Source organism: Arachis stenosperma, chromosome 5 (assembly GCF_014773155.1).
Source record: "Arachis stenosperma cultivar V10309 chromosome 5, arast.V10309.gnm1.PFL2, whole genome shotgun sequence".
NCBI classification, from domain to species: domain Eukaryota; kingdom Viridiplantae; phylum Streptophyta; class Magnoliopsida; order Fabales; family Fabaceae; genus Arachis; species Arachis stenosperma.
The window spans coordinates 14,144,895-14,162,628 of NC_080381.1; the positions used below are offsets into that span (position 1 = coordinate 14,144,895).

A 17,734-nucleotide genomic window follows, 5' to 3' on the forward strand; every position below is an offset into this window, starting at 1 on the left:
GAATGGGTCAAAGGAGTTAAGAGAAAAGCATGCAAAGTGGAGAACTCATGGAAAAACAAGGATTTGGAGTGCATACATCGACGTGCACACGTGACCGATGCGCACACGTGGAGATGAAGTCGCATGGCGACGCATACACGTGACATGATGCGTACGCGTCACAGCTCGTACGTGACCTCATTAATGTGAAAATGCTCGGGGCGATTTCTAAGCTGCCCAGGCCCAAATCCAACTCATTCCTAAGGCTATTTCATGCATAATTCAAGCTTGGGCAAAAGGGGAGCAATTAGTTGTAGGATTAGCATCATGTAGGTTAGTTTTCTAGAGAGAGAAGCTCCATCTTCTCTCTAGGTTTAATTCCTTGTTTTCATCTTGTTTTCTTTATAATTTCTTATTTCTACTCCTTCATTCTCATAGTTTGTAGTGTTAATTTTCTTTTTATGCCTCTCTTTAGTTATATGAATGCTCATGTTGGATTTGGATCCCCTTTTAGTGCAAATTGATGTTTGATGTTCTTTTATTGTTGATTTGAGTGTTGATCTTACTTTTATTGCAATTGGGTAGTTGTAGATTTTACTACTTCTTGTCATTTACCATGTTTTCCTTTTATGCCTTCCAAGTGTTTGACAAAATGCTTTGTTGGATCTTAGAGTAGATTTTTTAGCATTCTTGGCTTGGAAAGAGGAATTAGGCAATCTCGAGTCATTAAGATCCAACTCATGTTGGTGATCTAGAGTTGTTAGCTAATATTATTTTCGTTGACTCTAATCTCTTGCTAATTTAATTAGTGAATTCATTAGGACTTTTGGATTGAGATTAGCTAGTCTTATTTGACTTTCTCTCGTGTGAAGATAACATTGTAATTTCTTCCATTGTTCGAGATGACGAAATGAGATAAATTCTTGCTAATTATTGTGATTAGTGACTAGGATGGAAAGCCTATATTCTCAATCCTTGCCATAAATGTCTCCCTTTATTACTTGCTTTCTTTAGTCACTTTATTTACTTTTCTTGCCCCTTTATTTTCTTGCACTTTTATCAATCAAACCCCCCTTGTTCCTTCATAGCCAATAATTGATCACTTCATTGCAATTCCTTGTGAGACGACCCGAGGTTTAAATATTTCAGTTAATTTTCATTGGGGTTTGTACTTGTGACAAAACAAAATTAAAACTTTGATTAGGCATTGCTTGTTGGTTGGGAACTATACTTGTAACAAAGTTATTTCCTCTAACCGAGAAGAAATTCTTAGCCGACGGTTATGCTCTTTCAAGTTTTTGACGCCGTTGCCGGGGAATTGCAATGGTGCTATGTTATTGGCTATTGTATATATGCTAATATGCTCTTTGTTAGTTTTTCTTGTTTAGGAGTTAGTTCTTATTAGTTCTTATTAGTATTTGTTTTTATTTTCTCTTGTAGCTATGAATTCTCATCCTTTTGGCTATGAGTTTGGTTACAATTATGTTGTAGGAGATAGAGATTACAATGACAACATGCATCAGGGAAGGAACAACCAAAGATGGAAAGAGCCGTAAGGATTTGATCACCCTTCTTGGCAACAACCTTCCCAAATGTGCTATGAACAAGAACCATTCCAAGATGCATACCAATCTAATGTTTGTGATGACCCTCATTGTGGTTGTCAACGACAATCATCATATGCTTATGAACCCACTCCTCAATATAGCCCTCCACCATACTCACAAGCCTCATACCACCATTCACCTCCATATGACCCTAACCCATATCTACCATACCAACCGCCATATGAACCATATCTAGAGCCACCACCATTCTAATACCAATACTCCCAAGAACCACAAATTCCATATACACCACCTCAAGAGACTTTCACTAATATGGACCACCTTCCAACTACAATACCTTTCCCTCAAACTATGAACCCTCTTTTTCACCACCACCTTTAATGGACTAATCTCTTTAGCCCCTAATGCGAGAGAAACAAGAACTTCTAGCTAGATGTCTGAAGCACAAAGAGGATTTCAAGGAGATAGAAGCCAAGATTGCTATCGTGGCGGAAGCCGTTAGTAACATGTACTCATCCTACCTAAGGTTGCGCGATTAAGGCACTTTCATTGTTGAATGTGGAGAAGCAATCAATGAGCTTAGTGGGGGAGTGAATTTGGAGCTTCAAGGTGAAGAAGAGAAGTTAAAGCAGTAAGTGCAACAAGAGGAGGAGGTAGAGATAATTGAACCAAAGGAAGTGGTTGAAGATTTAGGAGATGTTGAATGCCAAGAGGAATCACAAGTTGAAGAGCCTTCTTCCATGAAGCTTGATATTGATGTTGAGGAGGGTGTATAACCTCCAAGGCATATCATGGTTGAAGACTTTGAAGAGGTTGATCAAGAGATGGATTCGATCATCGATGAATTTCTATCTACAATTGAATCCTCTCCCATTGGGTTTAACATAGAGATTAAAGAAGAAGATACCTCACTTCCCACATACTTGGTGAGCAATGAAGAAGAGATAGAATTAGAAGAAAGCTACCAAGAAGAAAGATTGGAAGAAGTGGTACAAGCAACAAGTCCTCCTATCTATGATGATTCCACATCAACATATGATCCTTTTGAGTTTGAGGAATCCTTCCCCATTAAACTTGGAATTGACCGTGAGGTAGATTTTACTAAACCTCCTATTTATGACATGAGTGATGGAGAATAGCTTAAGGACATTGGTGAAGAAGAATGTGAACTTAAGGAAGCTTGGCAAGAGGTAGAGCTTGAAGCACCTTGCCAAGTGGTTGAAACCTCTAGAAGAGGATGGACAGATGTGGAACGCCCTTTATCAAGACTTCCTAAGCCGCCATCTAATCCTTCATTCGAGTGGGTAAAACTCATTACTCTTAGCTTTATTATCCCACTTGAATTTGGTTTGCTTGAAACGGATGGCCAACTTAGGTCGCTTTGTGGAACGAAGCGTAAGAGTAGGATGTTTAGTGGTTGGCGGTGTAAATCTAGGCTCATTATGGTTGAAGCTTCAAGGAGTGGATGCAAATGTTGGTGTAGTACTCAATTAGATGGGTCTAGGAGGATCGTTTGGTGCCTTCATGAGAATTTGGTTTGTTTACCACCCGGAGAAAATCAACATGATCAACTTGAAGACGGGTGTGAAAACAAAGTGTGGGATCCCTAATACAAGGTGTGGATCAACTTTGGGAGCTCATGGTTTGTGAAGAACTCCATCAAAGCTTGGAGATATCAATCTGGAATGATGGAGCTTATTGGAAGTCCAGGCATTGGTGGATTTTCAAGGATGGATTCAAGCACAAGCCACCTTGATGAGAGCTCCCCATAAGTCCAACTTAAGGACAATAAACAAAAGTGCTAGGTGGGAGACACCCCACCATGGTAACATCTTTCCCTTTTTCTCTTTTGTAAATATTGGTGAAAATTAGTTTAATTTCATATTTTGTTTGGTTAGTTGAGTTTAATTGGGAGTCTAGTAGGTTAAATAAGGCTTTATGGTGTTTTGGTAGCTGTTTGGAGGTTTGGAATGCTTGGTTTGGTGCAAGAACTTGAAAAAAAAATAGAGCACCATCCCACGCGTACGCGTGACCCCAAGCTTTTCGACCATCCACGCGTACGCCTCACCCACGCATATGCGTGGATCCAAAATTTTCAACACCCATACATTTTTCCGAGAGTTGTGGGTTGGAACTGTACCTCTAGCACAAAACCAACCCACGCGTACGCGTCACCCACGCGTACATGTCGCCTTTCTGAATAACACATCACGCGTACGCGTATGCGTCGCTCCCATTTCACCTATCCACGCTTACGCGTCCTTCCACGCGTACGCGTGGATTGCCTTGTTTCACCACTCTTCTTTTCTTCTTTTCTTTCCATTTATCTCCTTCTTCTTTCTTCTCTCCTTTTCTTTTCACCCTTCAACCATTATCCAACACTACCAATCACCATTTATTACCATTCCTTTTAGTTAGTTCTTTGGTAAGTTTAATTTTTGTTTAATTTTTTATTTTTCATTATAAGTGTTGGATTATTAATTTTGTTTGTTGTTTATTGCTGCTTAGTATTAATTGAATGCTATTTAGCATAATTGTTTTGGATATTCATTGTTGGATTGCTTTTATTGAGGTTATATTTTCTCACTTGGTTTTGAGTTCTTAATGCTAAATGTTTTTGAATACCAAGTGTATGACATTGCCTTCAAGCGCCTTAACCGTTTTGAATTGCATATTTTGGCCACTATACATTCATCATCCATTGCTAGGCAACTGTGTATTATCAATGCATTTTTTGAAGGAGATGCTTGTTATGATTGATCCTTATTTACATCACCTATTTCATGCATTGAGATTTGGGAATTGTGAAATTGGATCGAAAGCTTACCTAATGACATATTTTTTAGCCTTATAAAGCTTTGTGGACCATGCTTGCTATGTGATTGATTTTAACTCTTATATCTCTTTTCCTAAGTTCCATAGCATCCATGTCTTCCACCTTTATGCCACTTAGGTGTTGCAACAACTTCAATATGTGTCTTTGTCTGTTGTGTAAGTTTTATACACCATTTTGTTCACTAAGTTTACTTACATATCAATCAATGTCCATTCATTATCCAATTCACAATTACTTGATTTTTGGTTGAGTGCTTTCATGCTTCTTCACTACTTGTTTGGTTGACTTAACCTACAAGTCTTTTGAAGTATTTCAAGCACACTAGGATGCGTGAAGTGCATACTTCTTTTGTATAATTGTGACATGGCTTTTAAATACTAGGGTGTGAGTTCTAAACCGCATGCAATTTAGGACCCACAAACCTATTTTTCATCAATGTCACACTAATTCACTAACTCCATTCTAGTGGTTTTTACCTCATCCCAACAATTTACGCTTCCTTGCTTTTGCATTTACTTTTCTTAATATCCTTCTTTCTATTTTTCATGGAGGAGTCATCAAAAACAAAAACGGAAGCAGGAGAAGAACACACAGCACCGATTGACCTACCAGCTGAAGGTAGCAATCCGGAAAGTCGCCGTATCCCCTTGCTCATCTTTGAGTGCACCGAGGACGGTGCAAACTTTTAAGTGTGGGGAGGTCGTCTGACCAGTCGGCATTTTTGGTTGACAAATTTCTAATTCCAATACTTTTGCATTTCATTTTTAGGTCTTTTAGGAATTTTTAGTTGCATTTTCTTATTTTGCATATATATATATAATAAGCTTAGTCAAATTAATAAAATTTTCCAAGGATTTTATCTATAGGGTACCACCCTCAATTGATTTTTAAAAAAATTAGAACTTGCTTGAAGTACATATATTGTGGATCATGTTTTTGAGCTAAGAATACAAGCATGTGAGATTTGAGCCCAATTGTGTGGTTACATCATATAACCACTTATTTTCATTCTTGTGTGTGATTATTCTCTTTCTATGATTGTAATCCTTGATTTGTTTGATTCTATATGTCCATTATTCTATGTATACATGCACTTATATGATTGAGGTCATTGTTTTAATTAGCTCACATATCTTTTCAATCATATCTTTTCTAACTTCTTATCTTTTTCAAAACCACCTAACTAATTTTAGCTCTCTAATTTTCGAAAATTACCTCCCCCTTTTTCAAAATTCTTTCAATTAACTAATTGTTTTAAATTTTAATTTTAATTTTAATTCTTCTCTCCAATTTTCGAAAATCACTAACTCTTTTTCAAAATTTATTTTTGAATTCTCCCCCTCTCATCTTCTTTTATTTATTTATTTATTTACTAACACTTCTCTTCATCTCAAGAATCTGAACCTATCTTCACCCTTGTGTTTGGATTCTTACCTTTTCCTTCTTCTATTCCTTTCTTTTTCTACTAACATAAAGGAATCTTTCTACTGTGGTAAAGAGAATCCCTATTATTATTTTCTATTCCCTTCTTTTTCATATGAGCAGGAGCAAGGACAAGAACATTCTTGTTGAGGCAGATCCTAAACCTGAAAGGACTCTAAAAAGGAAACTAAGAGAAGCTAAATTACAACAATCCAGAGACAACCTTACAGAAATTTTCGAAAAAGAAGAGGAGATGGAGGCCAAAAATAATAATGCAAGAAGGATGCTTGGTGATTATACTACACCTACTTCCAAGTTTGATGGAAGAAGCATCTCAATCCCTGCTATTGGAGCAAATAACTTTGAGCGAAAACCTCAACTAGTTGCTCTACTGCAACAGAACTGCAAGTTCCATGGACTTCCATCAGAAGATCCCTATCAGTTTTTAACTGAGTTCTTGCAGATCTGTGAGACTAATAAGACTAATGGAGTAGATCCTAAAGTCTACAGGCTCATGCTTTTCCCCTTTGCTGTAAGAGACAGAGCTAGAATATGGTTGGATTCACAACCTAAAGATAGCCTGGACTCATGGGATAAGCTGGTCGCGGCCTTCTTGGCTATGTTCTTTCCTCCTCAAAAGCTGAGCAAGCTTAGAGTGGATGTTCAAATCTTCAAACAAAAAGATGGTGAATCCCTCTATGAAGCTTGGGAAAGATACAAGCAGATAACCAAAAGGTGTCCTTCTGACATGCTTTCTGAATGGACCATTTTGGATATATTCTATTAGGCCTATCTGAATTCTCTAAGATGTCACTGGACCATTCTGTAGGTGGATCCATTCACCTAAAGAAAATGCCTGCAGAAGCTCAAGAACTCATTGACATGGTTGCAAATAACCAATTCATTTATACTTATGAGAGAAATTTCGTGAGTAATGGGACGCCTCAAAGGAAGGGAGTTCTTGAAATTGATGCTTTGAGTGCCATATTGGCTCAGAACAAAATGTTGACTCAACAAGTCAACATGATTTCTCAAAGTCTGAATGGATGGCAAAATGCATCCAACAGTACTAAAGAGGCATCTTCTAAAGAAGAAGCTTATGATCCTGAAAACCCTGCAATAGCAGAGGTAAATTACATGGGTGAACCTTATGGAAACACCTATAATTCATCATGGAGAAATCATCCAAATTTCTCATGGAAGGATCAACAAAAGCCTCAACAAGGCTTTAATAATGGTGGAAGAAATAGGCTCAGCAATAGCAAGCCTTATCCATTATCTTCTCAGCAACAGACAGATAATTCTGAGCAGAGCACCTCTAACTTAGCAAACTTAGTCTCTGATCTGTCTAAAGCCACTTTAAGTTTCATGAGTAAAACAAGGTCCTCCATCAGAAATTTGGAGGCACAAATGGGCCAGCTGAGTAAGAAAGTCACTAAAACTCCTCCTAGTACTCTCCCAAGAACCACTGAAGAGAATCCAAAAAGAAAGGGCAAGGCCATTGACATAATCAACATGGCCGAACCTAGAGAGGAAGGAGAGGACGTGAATCCCAATGAGGAAGACCTCATGGGACGTCTCTCAAGCAAGAAGGAATTTCCTATTGAGGACCTAAAGGAATCTAAGGCTCATATAGAGACCATAGAGATTCCATTAAACCTCCTTCTGCCATTCATGAGCTCTGAAAACTATTCTTCCTCTGAAGAGGATGAAGATGTAACTAGAGAGCAAGTTGCTCAATATCTAAGAGCCATCATGAAGCTGAATACCAAATTGTTTGGTAATGAGGCTTGGGAAGGTGAACCTCTCTTGCTCATTAATGAACTAGATACATGGATTCAGTAAACTTTACCTCAAAAGAGACAAGATCCTGGCAAATTCTTAATACCTTGTACCATAGGCACCATGACCTTTGAGAAGGCTCTGTGTGACCTAGGGTCAGGCATAAATCTTATGCCACTCTCTGTAATGGAAAAGCTGTGGATCATTGAGGTACAGCCTGCCATATTCTCACTACAGATGGCAGACAAGTCAATAAGACAAGCTTGTGGATTAGTAGAGGATGTGTTAGTGAAGGTTGAAGGCCTTTACATCCCTGCTGATTTCATAATCTTAGACACTAGGAAGGAGGAGGATGAATGCATCATCCTTGGAAGACCTTTCCTAGCCACAGCAGGAGCTGTGATTGATGTTGAGAGAGGAGAATTAGTCCTTCAACTGAATGGGGACTACCTTGTGTTTAAAACCCAAGGGTGTTCCTCTGCAACCATGGAGAGGAAGCATGAAAAGCTTCTCTCAGTATAGAGTCAAACATAGCCCCCACAATCAAACTCTAAGTTTGGTGTTGGGAGGCCACAACCAAACTCTAAGTTTGGTGTTGGGAGTCTACAACATTGACCTGATCACCTGTGAGGCTCCATGAGAGCCCACTGTCAAGCTAGTGACATTAAATGAGCGCTTATTGGGAGGCAACCCAATTTTTATTTATCTAATTTTATTTTTATTTTATTTTTCCTTTATGTTTTATTAGGTTCATGATCATGTGGAGTCATAAAATAAATACTAAAATTAAAAATAGAATAAAAAATAGCAGAAGAAAAAGCACACCCTGGAGGAAGGGCTTACTGGCGTTTAAACGCCAGTAAGGAGCATCTGGCTGGCATTCAACGCCAGAACAGAGCATGGATCTAGCGTTGAACGCCAGAAACAAGCAGCATCCTGACGTTTAAACGCCAGGAATACACCCTGAGGAGAGCTGGCGCTGAACGCCAGAAACAAGCATGGAACTGGCGTTCAACGCCAGAAACATGCTGCAAATGGGCGTTGAACACCCAAAACAAGCATGAAGCTGGTGTTCAACACCAGAAACAAGCATCAATCTGGCGTTGATCGCAAGGATTGCATGCAGAGGACATTTTACACACCTAATTGGTGCAGGGATGATAAATCCTTGACACCTCAGGATCTGTGGACCCCACATGATCACCTCAGGATTTGTGGACCCCACAGGATCCCCACCTACCTCAACTCACCTTCTCTCTTCTTCACACAATCCAATAACACTCTTCCCCAAAAACCCTTCACCAATCACCTCAATCTCTCTTCCCCATCACCTCTTCACCACTCACATCCATCCACTCTTCCCCATAAACCCCACCTACCTTCAAAATTCAAAATCCCTTTTTCCCACCCAACCCACCCAATATGGCCAAACCTTAACCCCTCTCCCTCCACTATATAAACCCCTCCATTCTTCTTCATTTTCACACAACACAACCCTCTCTTCTCCTCCTTGGCCGAAACACTAACCTCTCTCCCTCTCCTCCATATCTTCTTCTTCTTCATCTATTCTTTCTTCTCTTGCTTGAGGGTGAGCAATATTCTAAGTTTGGTGTGGTAAAATCATAGCTTTTTTATTTTTCCATAACCATTGATGGCACCTAAGGCCGGAGAAACCTCTAGAAAAGGGAAAGGGAAGACAAAAGCTTCCACCTCCGAGTCATGGGAGATGGAGAGATTCATCTCCAAAGCCCATCAAGACCACTTCTATGAAGTTGTGGCCAAGAAGAAGGTGATCTCCGAGGTCCCTTTCAAACTCAAGAAAAATGAGTATCCGGAGATCCGACATGAGATCCAAAGAAGAGGTTGGGAAGTTCTGACCAACCCCATTCAACAAGTCGGAATCTTAATGGTTCAAGAGTTCTATGCCAATGCATGGATCACTAGGAACCATGATCAAAGTGTGAACCCGAATCCAAAGAACTATCTTACAATGGTTCGGGGGAAATACTTAGATTTTAGTCCGGAAAATGTGAGATTGGCGTTCAACTTGCCCATGATGCAAGGAGATGCACGCCCCTACACTAGAAGGGTCAACTTTGATCAAAGGTTGGACCAAGTCCTTATGGACATATGTGTGGAAGGAGCTCAATGGAAAAGAGACTCCAAAGGCAAGCCGGTTCAATTAAGAAGACTAGACCTCAAGCCTGTGGCTAGAGGATGGTTGGAGTTCATCCAACGCTCTATCATCCCCACTAGCAACCGATCCGAAGTTATTGTGGATCGGGTCATCATGATTCATAGCATCATGAATGGAGAGGAAGTAGAAGTTCATGAAGTCATCTCCCTTTGATTCTACAAAATAGCCAAAGAGTCCTCCACCATGGCAAGGCTAGCTTTTTCTCATCTTATTTGCCATCTATGTTACTCAGCTGGAGTTATCATAGAAGGAGACATCCCTATTGAGGAGGATAAGTCCATCACAAAGAAGAGGATGGAGCAAACAAGAGAGCCCACTCATGGATCCCAAGAGACGCATGAGGAAGCTCATCACCAAGAAATCCCGGAGATGCCTCAAGGGATGCACTTTTCTCCCAACAATTATTGGGAACAACTCAACACTTCTCTAGAAGATTTGAGTTACAATATGGATCAATTAAGGGTGGAACATCAAGAACACTCCATCATTCTCCATGAAATTAGAGAAGATCAAAGAGCAATGAGGGAGGAGCAACAAAGGCAAGGAAGAGACATAGAAGAGCTCAAAGACATCATTGGTTCTTCAAGAAGAAAGCGCCACCATCACTGAGGTGGACTCATTCCTTGTTCTTATTTATCTGTTTTTCGATTTTTATGCTTCATGATTGTCTATGTTTGTGTCTTTATTACATGATCATTAGTATTTAGTAACTATGTCTTAAGGCTATGGATAATTCCATGAATCCTTCACCTCTCTTAAATGAAAAATGTTTCTAATTCAAAAGAACAAGAAGTATATGAATTTCAAAATTGTCCTTGAAATTAATTTAATTATATTGATGTGGTGACAACACTTTTTGTTTTCTGAATGAATGCTTAAACAGTGCATAATTTTGATCTTGTTGTTTATGAATGTTAAAAATTGTTGGCTCTTGAAAGAATGATGAACAAAGAGAAATGTTACTGATAATCTGAAAAATCATAAATTTGATTCTTGAAGCAAGAAAAAGCAGTGAATAGCAAAAGCTTGAAAAAAAATTTGGCGAAAAGAAAGTGGCAAAAAAAAAATAGAAAGAAAAAGAAAAAGCAAGCAGAAAAAGCCAATAGCCCTTAAAACCAAAAGGCAAGGGTAAAAAGGATCCAAGGCTTTGAGCATCAATGGATAGGAGGGCCCAAGGAAATAAAATCTAGGCAAGTTGTCCCTAACCATGTGCTTGTGGCATGCAGGTCCAAGTGAAAAGCTTGAGACTGAGTGGTTAAAGTCGTGATCCAAAGCAAAAAGAATGTGCTTAAGAGCTCTGGATACCTCTAACTGGGGACTTTAGCAAAGCTGAGTCACAATTTGAAAAGGTTCACCCAGTCATGTGTCTGTGACATTTATGTATCTGGTGGTAATACTGGAAAACAAAGTGCTTAGGGCCACGGTCAGGACTCATAAAAGTAGCTGTGTTCAAGAATCAACAAACTTAACTAGGAGAATCAATAACACTATCTAAAATTCTAAGTTCCTAGAGATGCCAATCATTCTAAACTTCAAAGGAAAAAGTGAGATGCCAAAACTATTTAGAAGCAAAAAGCTACAAGTCCCGCTCATCTGATTAGAACTAATATTCATTGATATTTTGGGATTTATAGTATATTCTCTTCTTTTTATCCTATTTTATTTTCAGTTGCTTGGGGACAAGCAACAATTTAAGTTTGGTATTGTGATGAGCGGATAATTTATACGCTTTTTGTCATTGTTTTTAGGTAATTTTTAGTAGGATCTAGCTACTTTTAGGGTTGTTTTCATTAGTTTTATGCTAAATTTACATTTCTGGACTTTACTATGAGTTTTTGTGTTTTTCTATGATTTCAGGTATTTTCTGGCTGAAATTGAGGGACCTGAGCAAAACTCTGATAAAAGGCCAACAAAGGACTGCTGATGCTATTGGATTCTGACCTCCCTGCATTTAAAATAGATTTTCTGGAGCTACAGAACTCCAAATTGTTCGCTCTCAATGGCGTTGGAAAGTAGACATTCAGAGCTTTCCAGCAATATATAATAGTCCATACTTTACTCGAGATTAGATGACATAAACTGGCGCTCAACGCCAAGTCCATGCTACATTCTGGAGTCAAACGCCAGAAACACGTCACGAACCAGAGTTGAACGCCAAAAACACGTTACAACATGGCGTTCAACTCCAAGAGAAGCCTCTACACGTGTAAAGCTCAAGCTCAGCCCAAGCACACACCAAGTTGGCCCCGGAAGTGGATTTCTACATCAATTACTTACTTCTGTAAATCCTAGTAGCTAGTCTAGTATAAATAGGACATTTTACTATTGTATTAGATATAATCTTTGGACGTTTAGTTCTTAGACCATGGGGGCTGGCCATTCGGCCATGCCTGGACCATCACTTATGTATTTTCAACGGTGGAATTTCTACACACTATAGATTAAGGGTGTGGAGCTCTGCTGTACCTCGAGTTTCAATGCAATTACTACTATTTTCTATTCAATTCAGTTTATTCCTATTCTAAGATATTCGTTGCACTTAACCATGATGAATGTGATGATCCGTGACACTCATCATCATTCTCACCTATGAACGCGTGACTGACAACCACTTCCATTCTACCTTAGACCGAGCGCATATCTCTTGGATTCCTTAATCAGAATCTTCATGGTATAAGCTAGAATTGATGGCGGCATTCATGAGAATCCGGAAAGGCTAAACCTTGTCTGTGGTATTCCGAGTAGGATTCAGGGATTGAATGACTGTGACAAGCTTCAAACTCGCGATTGTTGGGCGTGATGACAAGCGCAAAAGAATCAATGGATTCTATTCCGACATGATCGAGAACCGACAGATGATTAGTCGTGCTGTGACAGAGCATTTGGACCATTTTCACTGAGAGGATGGGATGTAGCCATTGACAACGGTGATGCCCTACATACAGCTTGCCATGAAAAGGAGTAAGAATGATTGGATGAAGGCAGCAGGAAAGCAGAGATTCAGAAGGAACACAACATCTTCATACGCCTATCTGAAATTCCCACCAATGATTTACATAAGTATTTCTATCTTTATTTTCTGTTTATTTATAATTATTATTCGAAAACTCCATAATCATTTATTATCCGCCTAACTGAGATTTACAAGATAACCATAGCTTGCTTCATACCGACAATCTCCGTGGGATCGACCCTTACTCACGTAAGGTTTATTACTTGGACGACCCAGTGCACTTGCTGGTTAGTTGTGCAGAATTGTGAAGAAAGTACTGAGTTATGAACGCGCATACCAAGTTGAATGCCATTATTAGAGATCACAATTTTGTGCCCAGTAACATCTTTTCCTTTTTTTGTTTTGTAAATATTGGTGAAAATTAGTTTAATTTCATGTTTTGTTTGCTTAGTTGAGTTTAATTGGGAGTCTAGTAGGTTAAATAAGGTTTTATGGTGTTTTGGTAGCTGTTTGGAGGTTTGGAATGCTTGGTTTGGTGCAAGAACTTGAAAAATTTTGAAAAAACAGAGCACCAACCCACGCGTATGCGTTATCCACACGTACGCGTGACCTCAAGCTTTTCGACCATCCATACGTACGCCTCACCCACGGGTACGCATGGATCCAAAATTTTCAACACCCATACATTTTCCCGAGAGTTGTGCGAGTTGTGGGCTGGAACTGTGCCTCTAGCACAAAACCAAACCACGCGTATGCGTCGCCTCTCTGAATAACCATTACGCGTATGCGTTGCTCCCATTTCACCTATCCACACTTACGCGTCCTTCCACGTGTACGCGTGGATTGTCCTATTTCACCACTCTTCTTTTCTTCTCTTCTTTTCATTTCTCTCCTTCTTCTTTCCTTCTCTCCTTTTCTTTCCATCCTTCAACCATCATCCAAGACTACCAATCACCATTGATTACCATTTCTTTTAGTTAGTTCTTTAGTTAGTTTAATTTTTGTTTAATTTTCTGTTTTTCATTATAAGTGTTGGATTATTAATTTGATTTGCCGTTTATTGCTGCTTAGTATTAACTGAATGCTATTTAGCATAATTGTTTTTGATATTCAATGTTGGATTGCTTTTATTGAGGTTATATTTTTTCACTTGATTTTGAGTTCTTAATGCTTAATGTTTTTGAATACCAAGTGTATGACATTGCCTTCAAGCGACTTAACCCTTTTGAATAGCATGTTTTGGCCACCATACATTCATCATCCATTGCTAGGCAACTGTATATTATCAATGCATTTTTTGAAGGAGATGCTTGTTATGATTGATCCTTATTTACATCACCTATTTCATGCATTGAGATTTGGGAATTGTGAAATTGGATCGAAAGCTTACCTAATGACATATTTTTTAGCCTTGTAAAGCTTTGTGGACCATGCTTGCTATGTGATTAATTTCAACTCTTATATCTCTTTTCCTAAGTTCCATAGCACCCATGCCTTCCACCCTTATGTCACTTAGGTGTTGCAACAACTTCAATATGTGTCATTGTCTGTTGTGTAAGTTTCATACACCATTTTGTTCACTAAGTTTACTTACACAGCAATCACTGTCCATTCATTATCCAATTCACAATTACTTGATTTTTGCTTGAGTGCTTTCGTGCTTCTTCATTACTTGTTTGGTTAACTTAACCTAAAAGTCTTTTGAAGTATTTCAAGCACACTAGGATGCGTGAAGTGCATACTTCTTTTGTATAATTGTGACATGACTTTTAAATACTAGGGTGTGAGTTCTAAACCGCATGCAATTTAGGACCCACACACCTATTTTTCATCAATGTCACACTAATTCACTCACTCCATTCTACTGGTTTTTACCTCATCCCAACAATTTACGCTTCTTTGCTTTTGCATTTACTTTTCTTAATATCCTTCTTTCTATTTTTCATGGAGAAGTCATCATAAGCAAAAACAGAAAGCGGGAGAAGAACACATGGCACCGGTTGGCCTACCAGCTGAAGGTAGCAACCCGGAAAGTCGCCGTACCTGCTTGCTCATCTTTGAGTGCACCGAGGATGGTGCAAACTTTTAAGTGTGGGGAGGTCGTCCGACCAGTCGGCGTTTTTGGTTGACAAATTTTTAATCCCAACACTTTTGCATTTCATTTTTATGTCTTTTAGGAATTTTTAGTTGCATTTTCTTGTTTTGCATATATATATATATATATATATAATAATAATAATAATAATAATAATAATAATAATAATAATAATAATAATAATAATAATAATAATAATAATAATAATAATAATAATAATAAGCTTAGTCAAATTAATGAAATTTTCCAAGGATTTATCTATAGGGCACCACCCCCAATTGATTTAAAAAAAAATTAGAACTTGCTTGAAGTACATATATTGTGGATCATGTTTTTGAGCTAAGAACACAAGCATGTGAGATTTGAGCCCAATTGTGTGGTTACATCATATAACCACTTATTTTCATTCTTGTGTGTGATTATTCTCTTTCTATGATTGTAATCCTTGATTTGTTTGATTCTATATGTCCATTATTCTATGTATACATGCACTTATATGATTGATGGCATTGTTTCAATTAGCTCACATACCCAAATAGCCTAACTTTTATCTTCTATTGTTAACCAATTTTGAGCATATGCTTGGTGCACGAAATTGTGATCATCAACAATGGCGCCAAAGACTTGGAGCTCTCAAACGTGAATCACACTTTGTCACAACTTTGCACAACTGACCTGCAAGTGCACTGGGTCGTCCAAGTAATACCTTACCTGACTAAGGGTCGATCCCACGGAGATTGTTGGTATGAAGCAAGCTATGGTCATCTTGTAAATCTCAGTTAGGCGAATTCAAATTGTTGTAATGGTTTTCGAATAAAAAGATAAATAAAGCATAAAATAGAGATAGAGATACTTATGTAATTCATTGGTGGAAATTTCAGATAAGCGCATGAAGATACTGTATTCCTTCTGAATCTCTGCTTTTCTACTGCTTTCATCCAATCATTCTTACTCCTTTCCATGGCAAGCTGTATGTAGGGCGTCACCGTTGTCAATGGCTACCTCCCGTCCTCTCAGTGAAAATGGTCCAAATGCTCTGTCATAGCACGGCTAATCATCTGTCGGTTCTCGATCATGTCGGAATAGAATCCAGTGATTCTTTTACGTCTGTCACTACGCCCAACACTCGCGAGTTTGAAGCTCGTCACAGTAATTCAATCCCTGAATCCTACTCGGAATACCACAGACAGGGTTTATACTTTCCAGCTTGCTGCCAATGGATTCTAGCTTATACCACGAAGATTCTGATTAAGGAATCCAAGAGATACACACTCTAGCTCTCGCTTGTAGAACGGAATTGGTTGTTAGGCACACGTTCATAAGGACGGATGATCAAGAGTGTCACGGATCATCACATCCATCAGGTTAAAGTGCAGTGAATATCTTAGAATAAGAATAAGCTTGAATTGAATAGAAGAACAATAGTAATTTCATTAATACTCGAGGAACAGCAGAGCTCCACACCTTAATCTATGGTGTGTATAAACTCCACCATTGAAAATACATAAGTGATAAAGGTCCAGGCATGGCAGTGAGGCCAGCCTCCAAAACGTGATCAAAGGATCAAAAGATAATCCGAAGATGGTCAAAGGATCCAGAAATGTAAATACAATAGTAAAAGGTCCTATTTATATTAGACTAGCTACTAGGGTTTACAGAAATAAGTCTAAGTGCAGAAATCCACTTCCGGGGCCCACTTTGGTGTGTGCTTGGGCTGAGCTTAAGCTTTACACGTGCAAAGTCTTCTCTTGGGGTTAAACGCCAAGTTGTAACGTGTTTTTGGCGTTTAACTCTGGTTTGTGACGTGTTTCTAACGTTTTACTCCAGAATGTAGCATGAAACTGGCGTTGAACACCAGTTTGCATCATCTTAACTCGAATAAAGTGCAAACTATTATATATTGCTGGAAAGCCCTGGATGTATACTTTCCAACTCAATTGAGAGCGCGCCATTTGAAGTTCTGTAGCTCCAGAAAATCCATTTCGAGTGCAGGGAGGTCAGAATCCAACAGCATCAACAATTCTTTTTCAGCCTGAATCAGATTTTTGCTCAGGTTCCTCAATTTCAGCCAGAAAATACCTGAAATCACAGAAAAACATACAAACTCATAGTAAAGTCCAGAAATGTGAATTTTGCATAAAAACTAATAAAAACATCCCTAAAAGTAGCTAGATCCTACTAAAAACTACCTAAAAACAATGCCAAAAAGCGTATAAATTATCCGCTCATCACAACACCAAACTTAAATTGTTGCTTGTCCCCAAGCAACTGAAAATCAAATAGAATAAAAAGAAGAGAATATACTATAAATCTCAAAATATCAATGAATATTAGTTCTAATTAGATGAGCGGGACTTGTAGCTTTTTGCTTTTGAACAGTTTTGGCATCTCACTTTATCCTTTGAAGTTTAGAATGATTGGCATCTATAGGAACTCAGAGTTCAGATAGTGTTATTAATTCTCCTAGTTAAGTATGTTGATTTTTGAACACATCTACTTTTATGAGTCTTGGCCGTGGCCCTAAACACTGTGTTTTCCAGTATTACCACCGGATACATAAATGCCACAGACACATGACTGGGTGAACCTTTTCAGATTGTGACTCAGCTTTGCTAAAGTCCCCAGTTAGAGGTGTCCAGAGCTCTTAAGCACACTCTTTTTACTTTGGATCACGACTTTAACCACTCAGTCTCAAGCTTTTCACTTGGACCTGCATGCCACAAGCACATGGTTAGGGACAACTTGATTTAGCCGCTTAGGCCTGGATTTATTTCCTTGGGCCCTCCTATCCATTGATGCTCAAAGCCTTGGATCCTTTTTACCCTTGTCTTTTGGTTTTAAGGGCTATTGGCTTTTTCTGCTTGCTTTTTCTTTTTCTTTTATATTTTTTCGCCATTTTTTT

At 38.7% G+C, this 17,734-nt stretch overlaps 1 non-coding gene across 1 annotated transcript; it reads right to left on the minus strand.

Moving 5' to 3' along the window:
* Positions 1–6,451: 6,451 nt before the first annotated feature.
* Positions 6,452–6,559, minus strand: LOC130984779 (small nucleolar RNA R71). Its single transcript, XR_009088689.1, has one exon. It is a non-coding gene; the product is annotated as a small nucleolar RNA R71 (small nucleolar RNA).
* Between the last annotated feature and the right edge of the window lie 11,175 nt (positions 6,560–17,734).